Source organism: Grampus griseus, assembly GCF_964374135.1.
Source record: "Grampus griseus genome assembly, chromosome: 3".
Classification (NCBI taxonomy): Eukaryota; Metazoa; Chordata; class Mammalia; order Artiodactyla; family Delphinidae; genus Grampus; species Grampus griseus.
In genome coordinates this window covers 137259898-137275452 of record NC_139019.1, presented here as the reverse complement: position 1 = coordinate 137275452, position 15555 = coordinate 137259898, and positions in this window count along the sequence as shown.

The window sequence follows — 15555 nt, the reverse complement described above, 5'->3', positions numbered from 1 at the left end:
ATTGATGTTACATTACAGACCTCCTTCCAAATAATCTGAGAATAGCATTGATTTTAAAAAAGGAAGAAGAGTAAAATTAAAAAGGAACTTTTAATGAAACTTGTAGGAAAAGTCATTTTATTGTTCATTCCTTTTCCTATGGAGTCAAATAAGTTGAACTATATGAGCTTATAGACATGATCGCTTGAAAGAAATAATTTGTATAGTGTTATTTGGCTTGTTTGCTCTGTTCATTAGTTTAAAATGTTAGTCTTTAAAACAAATCCTTTTTAAATTATTTGAACTTTCTGAGTTTATCTTCTGAGAAATTGACCTCATGGATAAATGCTTGATTGATTTGAAAAGGAAATTGGGTAGGCACAATTACAGCATTTCATAGGAGTCTAGAATTTATACTAAAAAAAAAGGAAGTAATTTTGCCACTTGACAAATGGAGAAACATTTTCATTCATCGACTGACACTCCTAAAAGCAGTTTAAACATTTATTTTCTAAAGGTGTCATCATAGTAAATATGAAACATGGACTTCAGTTTCTCACATCATTTGAAGAAGAAATAGTTGATATCACTGATTTGTTGACCTCAAAGTGGCTAGTTAGCTACATTAGTTATAATCTGTTGACTTTTACTTTTTCCAAGAAATTATATTCTCTACTTTTCTATCAGAGTCCAGAGTGGTTTTTACTTTGCTGAGGTTAGATTCGTGCTTGGCAACCTCTTGTAATTCTAATTATGGACATGTTCTGGTCAGGAGTTATCAGCTGAACAATCTTGCGGTAGATAAGCACTCAAGTTAGTGAGCTGCTGCACATATCTCAGTACTAATCTAAATGGTATTTGTTTTTGGATGTCAGAAACAGTGTCTGTTACAGGAAGAATCCTCCTTATATGTTGAAAGAGAGACATACCCTGATGCTTCTCCCAGTGTCTAAACCCGAAATGCCCACACACTGAAGTGTGAAACATTGAACAATAGAATAGAGAGTTGAACAAACTCAAGTCAAGAGTATATCAAGTGATAGTGTTTCATGGGGCAAATCACTTTACTTTCCAGCTTTCAGTTTTTTTATATAAAATGGAGATGTCAGACTAATTGCTCTCTATCCTTCCCTCCTGCGCTATCATTCCATTAATATGTGTCTAAAACTTCACTGAGTCCTTTGAGATGCAGCTGCCAAACAGCGGAAATTTGATTCCTCACAGGGTTGTTCTGAGGCATAAGTACAGGGTTGCACAATGTATTAAATAAAGTTTGCCTCTTTTTATCCTTTACATAACCTCTTGAAAGAGAGTGTGCCTCTAGCATTGAGTGATTTTTCCGTTTTCCTCAAGGAGCCAACAAAGTTGAAATTTAATTCAGGAAAGGGTACAAATTGGAGATAATTGTGGTGAAATCATGCTAATAATTTTGGGAATTAAGGTGTTTTTTCATAAACTACTCTGTAGTCATGATCCAGTTAATCATCGTAATATCTCCTTGAGGGAGTTAAGCAGATGAATAAATATGCCCATTTTTACTTTAAGAATTGCCTTCCCCAGGTTTATTTTTAATACTAATTACCTCTTAGAGTATGATGAAGTACTCCAATAATAACACATATGCTTTTTTCATGTGGCCAAAAGTATATTCTCTTACAGATTTATTTCATGGATTTGATGATATTTCAAGAAAAGTAATTATGTACCACAACTTAGTGAATTCTGAGTTCTTCCTGATTTTACAAACAAGAATTTAACAACTCAATGCAATTCACGAGCCTTCATGAATTTATCAGCTCTTCCATTAATTTACTGTGTTCTTGCCCAAATTCTTTAACCTTTTTGTTCCTCATTATAAAAGACTGATAATTTAGTTGTTTTGTCAATATTTAAATTACTTAGATGAATTATACAAATTCAAAATAATGTTATTGTCAGTATGTCTGATATCATTTATCCATTTATCCACTGACATGGAAAATGCCAGTGAAAACAATGACTAGCTGTTCCAAATCCCAATGATCCTAACACTTTCTCAAATTTGTACAAATGTAACTACAAAGTTACATTTCTAAGTATGCATAATGCATGTAAAAAGCATACATCTAACTAGGTCTCACTTCCTTATCTTTTTGTTTTTCATTGAACAAGTGAATCATAAGTAAGATAGAAATAAAATTGGGAGCTTTCTTTAGAAGTATTTGGTATTTATAGAATTGGACATGACACTAGTAGTAATATGCTCCTGTTCTCTCATTCTCCAACGTATTGAAGCTGTGTAGGAGAGTGAATTTGATGACTGACTACCACTAACCAGCTCTGTAGACTTGGCTAAAACCTCGACCTTATTTTTTTGCAGTTTTGTAACTAGGTCAATAATTTCTAATTCGTTGAACTGTTAGTGTTAGGTAAGACAATATATCCAAAGCACTTGATATATTGAAAATACATAAGGAGGAACAGAGGGTGACAAAAGAGGTGAAACTATGTGCTGCTTCGTTCAAAGAGCTACCAAGTGAACTCCTCTTTTTGTTCTATTAGAAAGAATTCTCTTCGATTCAGTTTTCTAACACCCTTCTCTTCCTCCCCTCCTGGACGAGGCCAGGGATAAAGAATGCATAGGACTTATATATACTATCAAATGTAAAATAGATAGCTAGTGGGAAGCAGCCACATAGCACAGGGAGATCAGCTCGGTGCTTTGTGACCACCTAGAGGGGTGGGATGGGGAGGGTGGGAGGGAGATGCAAGAGGGAGGGGATATGGGGATATATGTATACATATAGCTGATCTACTTTGTTATACAGCAGAAACTAACACACCACTGTAAAGCAAATATACTCCAATAAAGATGTTAAAAAATATATAAAATTAAATTAAATTAAAAAAAAGAATGCATAGGCATCAACCTATGAACCTTTCTATTTACCTCCATATTCTTAGCTTCCACTGCAGCAGTTTCTACTGAGAAACAGAATGAACAAGTTTGGGGAGTGAGCCAATTTGGCAAAGATCAGTCATCTCTTCCTGTGTTACTTAATGCCCCTAGCAGAGCATGGCGCTCACTTACCCATGTCTTCCTCATTCCTGCCATATTGTGTTACAAATATTTCTATTAACACTTCTTTCCCGAGATTCTAATTATCTGTTGATGTTTCTCTTTTCACCAGAGTTCCTTGAGGAAATAGGGTGTATATCAGGTTTTTCTTTTTCTAAATTTCTGCACAGCTCAGGCACATTATAAGTGCTCAGTATGGATGAATGAAGTTTATATTTCAGATTAATAATGGGAAATAAATTCAGAAAAAGAGAAAATACAGAAACACATATAGACAATGTGTATTGAATTAGAGATCAATCTATGTAGAATGGAGACTTTGATATATATAATTTATGTCACCATACTTGTTAAATTTGTCCCTGTTCTATAATATATAGTCCTGCCTATGTGGGCCCCCTCTTGAACCCGATGACCACACTTGATATGAATTCAGTATTTGCATAATATATGAAGAATGAGCCACATTTTGTTTGACATTGATTATTCCATGGATATTTTGGTTTAAAAAACTTCAACCTTCATCCTAATTGCTATTCACAATATGCTATAGTTTACTGATCTTTGAACATGTACCAGGCACTACAGAGGGATCTGTACATTTAAATGTTAATCCTCATGAATATAGTGAAAGAATTTTGGTATTCTTATTTTACAGATGAGTACATTGGAACATGGAAGTGAAAATGATGATACTAAATTCGTAGATATTGTACACATGTATTGGTATTTCTTTTTCTCCAAATGACTTTTAGATGGCCTGTTAATTAATTTCATAATGACCTGATCTAAATGTGTTTTTGCTATTAACACTGAGAAAAGAGCCAGCAGTTGGACAATTACTAGAAAGATGAAAGGATATGAATAATGCACATACTGGATAATTGACCCACTTGAATTATCTGTGTGGCAATGGCAAGAGTACTCTCCCCTCATTTACCCTAAATATTGCTTCTCAATATCTAGGATAGACTTATAAACAGGGAAGGAGAGTACATAATTCACTGAGGAGAACTAGCTGTTAAGAGGCCACTGCTACAAACTTGCTGCCATATACAAGTGCCTTATATGGGTATAAGCCCTTTCTCATAACCTAGCTCATGAGACACAAGCAACAAATCATCCTGATTCAGACATAAGACAAACCTGGATTCAAATTCTGGCTCTGCTTTTCTTTGCTGATTGTGAGCAAGGTATATGAGCTCTTTTTTTTTTTTTTTTTTTTTTTTTTTTTTTTTTGCGGTACGTGGGCCTCTCACTGCTGTGACCTCTCCCGTTGCGGAGCACAGGCTCCGGACGCGCAGGCTCAGCGTCCGTGGCTCACAGGCCCAGCCGCTCCGTGATATGTGGGATCTTCCCGAACCGGGGCACGAACCCATGTCCCCTGCAGGACTCTCAACCACTGCGCCACCAGGGAAGCCCCTAGGAGCGCTTTTTTTGTCTGTAGAATGTGGGGAAAAGGTCTTAATACCCTTCCTTAAAAGATTTTATAAAAATAAACTACTTAGTGTACTATATGGCCTATAATAACCCTTTCAGGTAGGCAAAGCTGGTATTTTTGGTCCATTAGAGATGAAAATAATTACAACCTTAGAGAAGCAAATGACATGCATTCAGAAATTTATGCAGCCTTTAAAAGACATAAGGCACTGCACTAGGCACTGGGGAAATGAAAAGAAATAGAGCCCGAACATAGCCTTCAGGTGTCTCCAATTATCAGTAGGATCTTAAGTGATAGTTCTGAGGCAGCTAATAGCATCATGTTTTTTAAACATGGTATGTCAGATGCTGTTCTACATACATACTCATTTACTTCACAACAACCTTTCAAGCTAAGGAATATTATTATCACTGGTTTTTCTATGAGAAAACCAAGTGTATGATCAGACCACCCAAGATGGCTGTTTTCTTGCTCTCGGTACATCCCCTGCTCAGCCAGTGCCTGCTTCACCTACACCCTACTCACATGACTGACCTCCCTACATACTTGCCCCTGCCCCAGCTGGTGATTGCCCTAACCTTCAGATCAGAACATCTCCACCTGATAGCTTATCAAAGTGGTGGTGAGGGGCGTGCCCCTCTGCTAGTTTCCCGGGTAACGGATGAGCCCACCTGACATCAATTCCCCCTATAACCGGTAACCTCCCTCTCCCCCCAGGAGCGAAGACTGACGCCAAGTCCTGCCTGCCTCTGCTGCACAAGGTGGGGTGTGCACGACCTTGCTTCAAACAAGTAAGTGCCACCTTCCTTTAAACCATTGATGTCTCTGTCGCCTGCCAATTCTGGGTTCTTTTTCCATCCTGAAGCTGGGCAGGTACAGGCCTTGTAGGACCGCATGGTGCAGCCCAGAAATTGGTGGAGCAGCCAGAAGACTAAGGAGACTCTCTTTAGCACTGAGATGTCAGGAAGTAAGGATAGGGGATGGAAGGTTGTGGGCCATCCACTAACATGTGTGGCTGGAAAGTTGCAGAGGGGAATCTCAGAGTGGCCATCTACATATGTGGGCCCTGTGGTGGCTGTCCTTGATGAACAGGGGCCGCCAAGGGAATAGAGAGAACTCACAGTAGGCTGTTGGGGAGATATTGGCCGCCTTTCCAGTGGGGGAAAAAGAAGTGGCCGCAGCTGTGGGCTGGCTGTTGCTTTTTGTGTTAAAAAAGGTCACAGAGGCTGAGCTGACAGCCAAGGCGAAGGTTAACTTGAATGCTGATACTGGTTCCTCTGAAAGTGAGGCATGTGAACGTGAGTGAATGATTTGTATTATTGTCTATTACTGTCACTTGTTGAAACTGAATTAGCTATTTAGAAACTGAAAAAAAGAAAAAAAAGAAAAATCCCTGAAAATGTCTAAGATGGGTCTCTTTGGACATGCTAAAACTGGTTTTTGCTTATGCCCTTAGAGGAAGTTAGCTTTCTAGAAGAAATTGGTATTTCTTTTTTCATGCGTTCGAGATGTAAATGAAATAAGAGCTTGTAGGTAAACTCTGTAGGAATAATTATGTTTGGGGAATGTCTGTCTAAAGTAGTCTCTCCAGATTTTGGTAATTTGCAACTAAACTAAGTTAAATGAAGAGAATTCACTGATTGCTTGGGTCCTTTCAAATAGAATAAAATAGTAGAACATTAATTGCTGGGCTGGTCTAAGTTGACCTACCCTTGCCTTCTTAGGAGGGGAAGACTAAAGCATAAGTTTTCCAATCAGGAAATGCTGGTATGCCAGATATTCACGATTACTTGCTTCTTGGTTTTTACCAGATATTAAGGTTTTTAAGGGTTCTGATTATAATCAGTCATAATTCTAGTTAATGTAACCAAGTGTCTTTATTTTTATTTTATTGTAATTAGGTGTTTAACTCTGCCTTTTTAAGTCTTTTGTCATTTATAGACAGTTGTACTCTGATGCTTTTGCAAAAGTGCTCATCTTCAAGAAGATACATAGGAAGGACATTTTGACAAGTTTAGGTCTCTAATAAATTTTATGATACCATTGAATGGGGTAAAAAATTAAAGAATCCTAATGGAAAGCCTGATGGCTTCCTAAAAAGTTAAAAAAAAGATTGGTTACTGAGTGAACTGGTGAATATGGTTATAATTTTTATGCTTTTTGTCTGGAATATTACTGTTTTTTGTTTCTATTTTTAAATTAATTAATTAATTTTTATTTTTGGCTGCCTCGGGTCTTTGTTGCTGTGTGCGGGCTTTTCTCTAGTTGTGGCGAGCGGGGCCTACTCTTGTTGCAGTTTGCGGGCTTCTCACTGGGTGGCTTCTCTTGTTGCAGATCATGGGCTCTAGGCACGCAGGCTTCAGTAGTTGTGGCACTCAGACTCAGTAGTTTTGGCTTGCGGGCTCTAGAGCGCAGGCTCAGTAGTTGTGGCGCATGGGCTTAGTTGCTCAGTTGCTCCACGGCATGTGGGATCTTCCCGGACCAGGGCTCGAACCCGTGTCCCCTGCACTGGCAGGCGGATTCTTAACCACTGCGCCACCAGGAAAGTCTGATATTACTGGTTTTGATCTGTGTTTTCCAGATATAGGGAAGCCCTTCCCTCAAGTTAGTTATAACTTATAGCAGTTTGGTAAACTACACCTGTGGGTAGAATTGAAACATTTTTCTTGTCTCTCTGCCTGGTCCCTTCAGAAGTTGGAGACCCTTGGGTTCTGAGCAACCTTATCAGGTGGATGGGAAAAACTGTCTCCTGGCATGTGTGGGAATCTCTATATTTTGGAGACCACTCTCAGAGAGAAATCGACTGAGGCAGAGCCTGATGGCAGACCTTTGGCATGACTTTCCTGGCCTTGAGAGGCCTTTAGGGAATTCAGTCTGAGATTCCTTCTGAGGAGTCCTACCTCAGCCAGTTTGGAGGAGCCTATGTGGTCAATTGACCAGACTTATTTTGCAAACAAATCAGTCTTGATTTGGCTGTGTTTGGTGGTGATAAGGGTACTTTTAGAGAGAAAAATGTTATATTTCAGTAGATAAGAAATTCTATTCCTGTTGATTGAGGTCTAGATTTATAAAAGTTATTGTATTCGCCTCACTTTTGCCCTGATGTTCAGGAGGAAAAGAAAATTGTCTAATGAAGTTGTCACAGAGTATCACTACTCATGATGTATGACTGCTTGCTTTAAGTCTGCCACTGAAAGCACATGCACAGTGCTCGTGTAACAATTCCGTCTACGTGATAAAATGTGTAGCCTATAAAATGTTTCCCCATCAACATACCTCTGAGCAGTATCTGATCCGTTTTCCCCCCAGCATGGATAACTAGACAGATATGAAGGAGGTCAAGCACAGAAGGTCATAATCTGGACCCAGGGCAGGCAGCATTCACCCTGGCTTCTAGTGACATATACTTTGGTCTATCAAAAGATTTGCGATCAAAAGGGGGAAATTATGGGAACATTGTCACATATGGAGATACGGGGAAGTCATTCTAGCTTATACCTGATTTAACTTAAACCTTACTGACCGGAGTGGCCTGCTTTGTGGCCTATGGACACATTGCTGTATTACTGAAAACTTGAGTTTTTCTGAACTATATGGGAGACCAGGACAAAAACCACGGGCAGGTGTGGTATTATCTCAGAATACTGCTTGTATTTTGTTTGGTGGTCATGATCTCCCCTGTGTTGTGCCTGTTAGATGTCTTACGTATCATCCGTAGCCTGAGCGGAGGAATCTATTCAAGGATTGGGAAGCTACCATGGCCTCACTGCCAAATGAATCTAATTGTGGGGTCTACGGTGAGATGCTGTTTTCATTCTCCTCTGGACTTTCATGAAAAATGGCCCCGGCTAATGTGACTCTGTGGGGATGGCTGACAATGGGGGACAACAACTCTCACCATCTTCCTGTCCCACATGCCAATACGTCAGAAGGATCCCCGTCAATAAATGTTACCGTACAGTTGACTGCCCATGAACCCCTTTGGGCTATGCTGTGTGGAATGGAATAGGCTGGCTTCTGGACACATGAGCCCAACTAGTGGGATTAACTGTTTTTGTTAGGAAAGACCTCATGGGTCCAGCTCTTAATGGCACTCAACATAACATGGGTGGGCAGACCTGTAGTTTGACTGCTGGCTAGGCCACCAGAAAGTTTCTTTTAGAGCAGGCGTCCTTCCCCACCCCATGGGGGTGGCTCTGGGTTTGTGAAAACCAGGGGTGGCCTTACCTTCCTTATAACTTGTCAGGACACTGCTGTCATTGACTCCCTTTCCATTGACCCGGTAAGTGCTCGGCTCTAAAATTTGCCCACATCCTGGCGAATGAGTGTTCTGAGCATACTAGGTATCTTACTCCTGATGCTCTCTGGACGTTCGCTGTCTGTACGGTACTTGTGGTATCTGGTTGCAGTGCCCCCTACATACCTGACCCCAGGGATATGGGGAAGAGGAGCAGACCAAGATTGCAAGGGTCCTGCAGGGTCTGTAGGGGTGGAGTGTATGGTCAGGCCACCCAAGATGACTGTTCTCTTGGTCTCAGTACATCCCCTGCCTGACCAGTGCCTGCTTCACTTACACCCCATTCACATTCCTGACCTTCTTAAATATTGCCCCCACCCCAGCTAGTGATTTAGATCAGAACATCTCCACCATGATAGCTTATCAAAGGGGCCATGAGGGGTGTGCCTCTCTTCTACTTTCCCTGGTAACGGATGAGACAACCTGAGGTCAATTCCTCCTATAACTGGTAACCTCCCCTTGCCCCTGGGAGTGAAGACTGCCGCCATGTCCTGCCCACTGTCTGCAGCACATAGTGGGGTGTCACTCCAGGACCTTGTTTCAGACGTGTAAGATCCTCCATCCATTAAACCACTGATGTTTCTTTCACCGACTCCAGGCTTTCTTCAGTCTTGAGGATGGGCAAGTACAGGGCTTGTAGGCCTGCTTGGTGCAGCCCATCACTAAGGTTGTGAGAGTTTAAGTAAGTTGCCTAAGATGGTATGTTTTAAAATGTTTAGCTGTCCCAGAAAGCCTTCATAGTCTATGTTCTCTCCTGTGAGCCGTAGCCTCTTCCATGTTATTTCCATTGTTAGAGAAAGGGGACTTTACTCTCGGTCAAGATGTCATGGGAAGAAATTTGTGCATACTTCTTTGCTTCACATACTCAGAAATGACAGATTTTTAAAAATATAAATCAATGGATAATTAGTCATATTCAAAAAAGAAGAGAAATCTCTCCACGTATCAGCAATCTCTTGCTGATAAGTTGGTGTTCAAGTCATATGGGGGCACAGCAGTGGGAATCATATTGAATCACTTGAATGTTCTTGCAGTAACTTGGTACAATACAGAATCTAGCCAGGGGCAGGGCCATGCTCCTTATCAATAGGCTGTAATTGGAATAGCACAGATTACTTGTCTACCTTTGCAAACCAGAAACTTGCTGGTGACCTGTGACCCAGGAATAGAGCAGAAGCACCCTTGCAAGTACATGGAGCCTATCTGTGATACTTGGTGAGGAGTATAAAGTTCTGCAAAAGACAAAAATGGATCTTGAATCCTGTCTGACCATGAGATACTGTGCAGTTAACACCACCTGTGTGAACCTAAGTTTCCTCAATGGAACAATGTGCATGAATAGAGTCTACTTCACTGAATGGTTGTAATGATTAAATCAAAAATATATGTAAGTACTTATAAAAATGTCCTACTTCTGCTAAATAACAAGTATTTACTACTATTAAGACCAAATCATTTTACTTCCTTTAACTGCTTTTGGGAGAGATATTTTAAAAGGTGTCACATACCCTTCTGACATTTTAAATGGAGGTCATGGAAAGCTCATTTTAAAATTGTTATAAAATAATAGAAATTTAGGTTGTTAAAGGATTTTGAAAATCATCTAACCAGACCCTCAATTATAAAGATGTAGGAATAAAGGCCTAGAGAAGTAACTGACTTGTTCATGGTTTCACCTCACCTAGTGCAGGAATCTGTTCCAATGCACTTGCACCAGGGCAGTGAGGCATTACTTTATAATGGAGGACTGTGTGCCCCGATACAAATGAGCCCACAATTTTGAAACTGATTTTTATATTCTACTCTCTAACTGCTTTCTCTCTGCTGTCATTTCTACTTTTGGTTTATCTGATTCTAATGCCCCCCTATTTCTCCACATTTCACTCCTCTTATCTACATTGGGATAAGAAACAAATTAACCAGTGTGAACTAGGTTTAAAATATAAATGTGTAAGCTTTGAGTGAGGGTGGAATGACTCTGCTGTGAGTAAAACACTTGCCTTTCAGTACCTTTATTTTGGTTTATTTATTTTGACTATTTCACAGCTGAGGATGGTGGTGGGAGTTGAGAGGAATTCTGGTAACTAAATTAGGAGATGTTAATGTGTTGAATTAGAACTAAAACGTAAAAGTTAAAGAAGGTAGTCTGTCAATCCATTTTGTATTAATTGAGAAGCAAGCAAATTAATTTAAGAAATGTAAGAAAAGTGTTTATAGATTGTCTTTTCTGACTCTACGTAAGTCATCTAGTCTGCACGAATTGCCGTTCCAAGGGACATTATGTTATCATAATGCTAATCTCTAGTTTCCCCCCAATATTTACCCACATGCTCACGAACACATGCCTTCAGAAAGATGAATGTAGCTCAGGTTCTGGAGGATTTAAGACAATAATTGTCATCGATTTTTCTGGGACAGAAAGCATTGGACTGGCAAAATCATGGGTTAAGAACATTATTAAACCATAACACTTAATCAAATAGCCAAACTTTGTAGGAAGCTCTTTGAAAATGTACCCTTTGGGGCATCACTCAAACTTTTCAACAGTAATTTGTGGCTTTGTTTTGTTTTTGGTGTGATAGCATACATTTTATTTTTGTACCAGGTAATATCTGTTATCAGAAGTTTGTGATTATACATTTCATAACCTGACATAAAATGTTTTTAACCTTAATTTCATCAATTGCATATCAATGCTTAATACTAACATATAGTAAGATGCTATGATGATGATACTATTACTACTCTAAGCGATCACTTATTATGGTGCTTTGTATATGCCAGTCACTGTTCTGGGCAATTTACGTGTATAACATATGTCATTTGATTATAACACATAGAAATGGGCTTTTACTAGTAAGTGGTTTCTAGTAACAAATCTCCCTGCTCCTGTATGGCTCCCCCACCAGCTCATTATGGCTTTTGGAATTCAACCATTAAGGAAGAATTTTCAAGAGCTTACACTGGACACCAGAATAGTTTATGTCTCAGTCTGTGTTTGTGCTTAAGCTACTGTCACTTAGTTGCAAACCCACACTTCTATACTTGAGAACAGTGGCACTAAACTGCACAGTTTTCATTTCTCCTTTTAAAATGCTTCCTACTGAGTTCTGAGAATAGGAGGCAGTATAGGGAGATGAGAAGGCAGAAGGAAAAGTAAGAAGGGACTTCTTCATTCCTTCTTAAGCCTCTTCTTGCATAAGGAGCGTCTTCATACTTTTCCCTCTACTTTGGCAGACCTCTACTTGATTCTTACTGCATTGCCAGGAATAGCCTCATCACTCCCCTGGCATTGACCCCTTCTTAAAGGTCTGAGCCCCAGCTCCTTGGGAATCTTCCCCTAAGATGATAACTAGCCCTTTTTCATTTTACCCCAGTCCTAAGGATGGTAGCTGTTTCTCTCTCTGAACTTATTTGATGCCAGAAGATTCTGAGAATTATTTGGTCATGTCCGTGTCCTCTGATGAAGTACTGATCTCCTTTCCAGTGGGAAATGAAATACTAGTAATTCATAATGTAAAGTTATATTACAATTAATTTAAATGATCACTTCTTATTGATTATAATGTAATATCCTGAGAACCCAGTGTCTTCAATCCTTAATTCTTATAGTAATCATGATTGCTACAAGAACTGTGGGTGAGATGCCTCTTCTAACTGCACTGGAGAACCTACAGACAGAAATGTATAAACTCAGGGCTTTTAATCCTCAGTTCAAGCAATAGAGAACAGAAGAGCTTCTAAAGCACTCGAAAGAATCTCTTTTTCTTATAGTGCAGGGCTGGTTTCTTTTAAAAAGTAGATGCATATTTTAATTGTGCTGATTGCAGAATTACAATGGAAATCAAAATCTTACACTTGCCATGTCTCTCATGAAAAAGCGAGGATGTTAATTGGGAAAGTGAGACTGAAACTTGTATGGTGACATCTGAGGGGACTTGAACAATGCTGAGAATCTTAGAACTCCAAGGCTAAGATATCTTAGTAGGGGAAGAAATCTACCTTCCTGGATGTGAGAAAACTATCCTGCTGTTGGATTAAGACCCTTCAGTAATTCTGTGCGATAAAGAACTCCAAATCAACCAGCTGGGATGCTGACTGAGAGAAAAGGATAGTAGAAAAAGGGAGTTATTTATATCTACTACAGTCATGTGACTAATTACAGAAATGGGGACTACAGGAGCTATGTATAGTTTATTCCTTGCTTGCTGTTATTTTCACGGAGATAGATATAGCTCTTCCTATCCATAAAGACCCATAGATATTTAGACATATTAATATTTGTATATATTATATGCTTTCTTTTGACCTCCTTTCTCCTATCCCCTTACTGTTTTATATAAAGGTAGTTTCTCATAGATAGGTTTACAACTGAGTCTTTAGGAAACAGAATATTCAGGTGGGACTCTGATTGTAATAGAAGATTAAATATCATCAGAAATGGTTGCTGTGATTGTTACCTAGACATGAACACAATGGCTGTTTGCATTTTGTGTATCTCCTTTTTGGACTAATGAAGACAGTATTTTTGTTTGTATAAAGAGTAATTGCATCTTATGATTGTGAAACAGTATAAGTATGTACAGAGGTGTGTATATGGTACCAGATAACCAGGGGAGTGAATTATTTCCGTTATTAAGCATTTTTCTGTCGGCTCCAAATCCAACCTTCTATACTCTATTTTGTGATGCTCTGGCTGAACTCCTTAATTTTCATTTCTTCTCTGCCACTAGGATTTCTGTCAGGTTCTTCCAATAGGAGGGACTCAAGAGAGACTAGAAATCAGGTGAAAAGGGAAAGGAATATTCTCCCTGTTTTAGTCTTGCTTTGCCTTTTAATGTTACCCGTCACCTTGAAATGACAGTTGATTCCAGTCTCCAGTTTTTGGTTCTCCCAGAACCAGCTTCATTTTGCTCTCCCAAAGATAGCAGTTTCAGCCGAGCAGCCCTTCCTCCCTGCAAGTCTGATCTCAAATATATGTGTCCTCCCTCAAGCTTCTGAGATGCTAGCAGCATGTGGGCAGACCTCAGAGGTCTGAGACCCAGGGCTGAGGAGCCCCTGCTCTGATTACCTGTGATACTCATATCAGCTGGGTGGTACCCTGTCCTTGGAGGTCTGATTCCCAGCTCTGGGGTTCTCTTCTCTGAGCTGCTGAGCTAATACCCCATCCAGGTGATGCCCTCTCTACAGATGATTAAATCCAGCTCTAAAAGGCCACTTGCACAAGTTTTTAGGTTCTGTTAACCCTGTCATCTTCCTTTTGGTGTCTGACTCCTGCAGTTACTATCTCTGTGTTGCTCATTCTGTATTAAATTCTCTCTGTTGAAATACCTTGTCTGGTTTTTATTTTATGCAGTTCTAATTTGGTCTCTAATAGCTGTATGAACTAGGATAAGTCATCTGCCCATTCAGAGACTCAATCCCTTATCTGTTTAGTTGGTGGTGGGACAGAAGGGATAGTATAAATAATACCAAGGTGGTCTTTCCCAAACTGTTTTCTGGGAAATGCTAGTTCCAGCATTTCCTCCTTGCAAAATAATATTTATGGCCATGTGGATTTGGGAAATGTTAAATACTATAGCAAACTATGAGAGAATCACAATGCACATAAGCATAATAAAGGCTCTGAGAACTCCAGCAGAAAAGAAACGTATTTTGCTTTGACTCAGCATCTCCCCTCAAATTTTTTAACTCTGTTAAAATTTTTTAACAGAGTTAAAAAATTTTAGCTCTGTTAAAAATTTTTAACTCTGAAACTGTTCTATTTTCAGTTAACCTCTGTTACCACTCCATGATATACACTGAGAAATAGTATTCTCTAGAATCCTTAGCAGTTCAAAAGTTTTGCAAATTTTTTCAAGATCCCTTGAAAAAATTGAGGAGAAATCTAATGCCTATAATATGTAATGATTTTAGTGGGTTTTACTTATCTGTTTCAACTCCAAGTATAGATGTTGACTGACAGTAATGTGCTTTGCAGTGAAATGTAGAATAAATGCTGAGGCAGGTCAGGATACAAGGAAAGTTATTACAGGAAATGAAAGACAAGGCGAGAGAACTCTGGAGAGGATTACAGAATAGACTTGCATTGTATGGTTATGGTTAAGTGAACAAGCTATGTATTCACACTGCCTAGGTATGGCTCTCAGCTATAACACTTGAGTGCCACTTGATTTTGAACAAAATTACTCATCTTCACTGTGCCTTGGTTTCTTATCTTTAAATGGAGATAACAGCAGTATATACTTTACAGGTTTATGAAGATTAAATGTAACATAGGATATAATGTGATTAACACCTACGTAGCATTTAATTATTTAATGTACTCTCAAAAACAGGAGCAGGCCTTGTATAATTACTTAAGCTAGATAGAAAAGAATAGTAATGGGGCTTCCCTGGTGCAGTGGTTGAGAGTCCGCCTGCCGATGCAGGGGACACGGGTTCGTGCCCCAGTCCGGGAAGATCCCACATGCCGCGGAGCGGCTGGGCCCGTGAGCCATGGCTGCTGAGCCTGCCCGTCCAGAGCCTGTGCTCTGCAACAGGAGAGGCCACAACAGTGAGAGGCCCGCGTACCACAAAAAAAAAAAAAAAAAAAAGAAGTAATGAAACAAACATAAGCTGTTCAAAATGGAAGGACCTTCAGAGGGTGTCCATTCCATCCCCCTCGTCCTATAGGTGAGACTAGAGCTATGTCTTCCAGAGGCTAAGTGATTTTTTTATGAGCTAATTAATAGGGAAGTTAGATGGATATCTCAACTTCCTTACCCTTAGTAGAGAGCT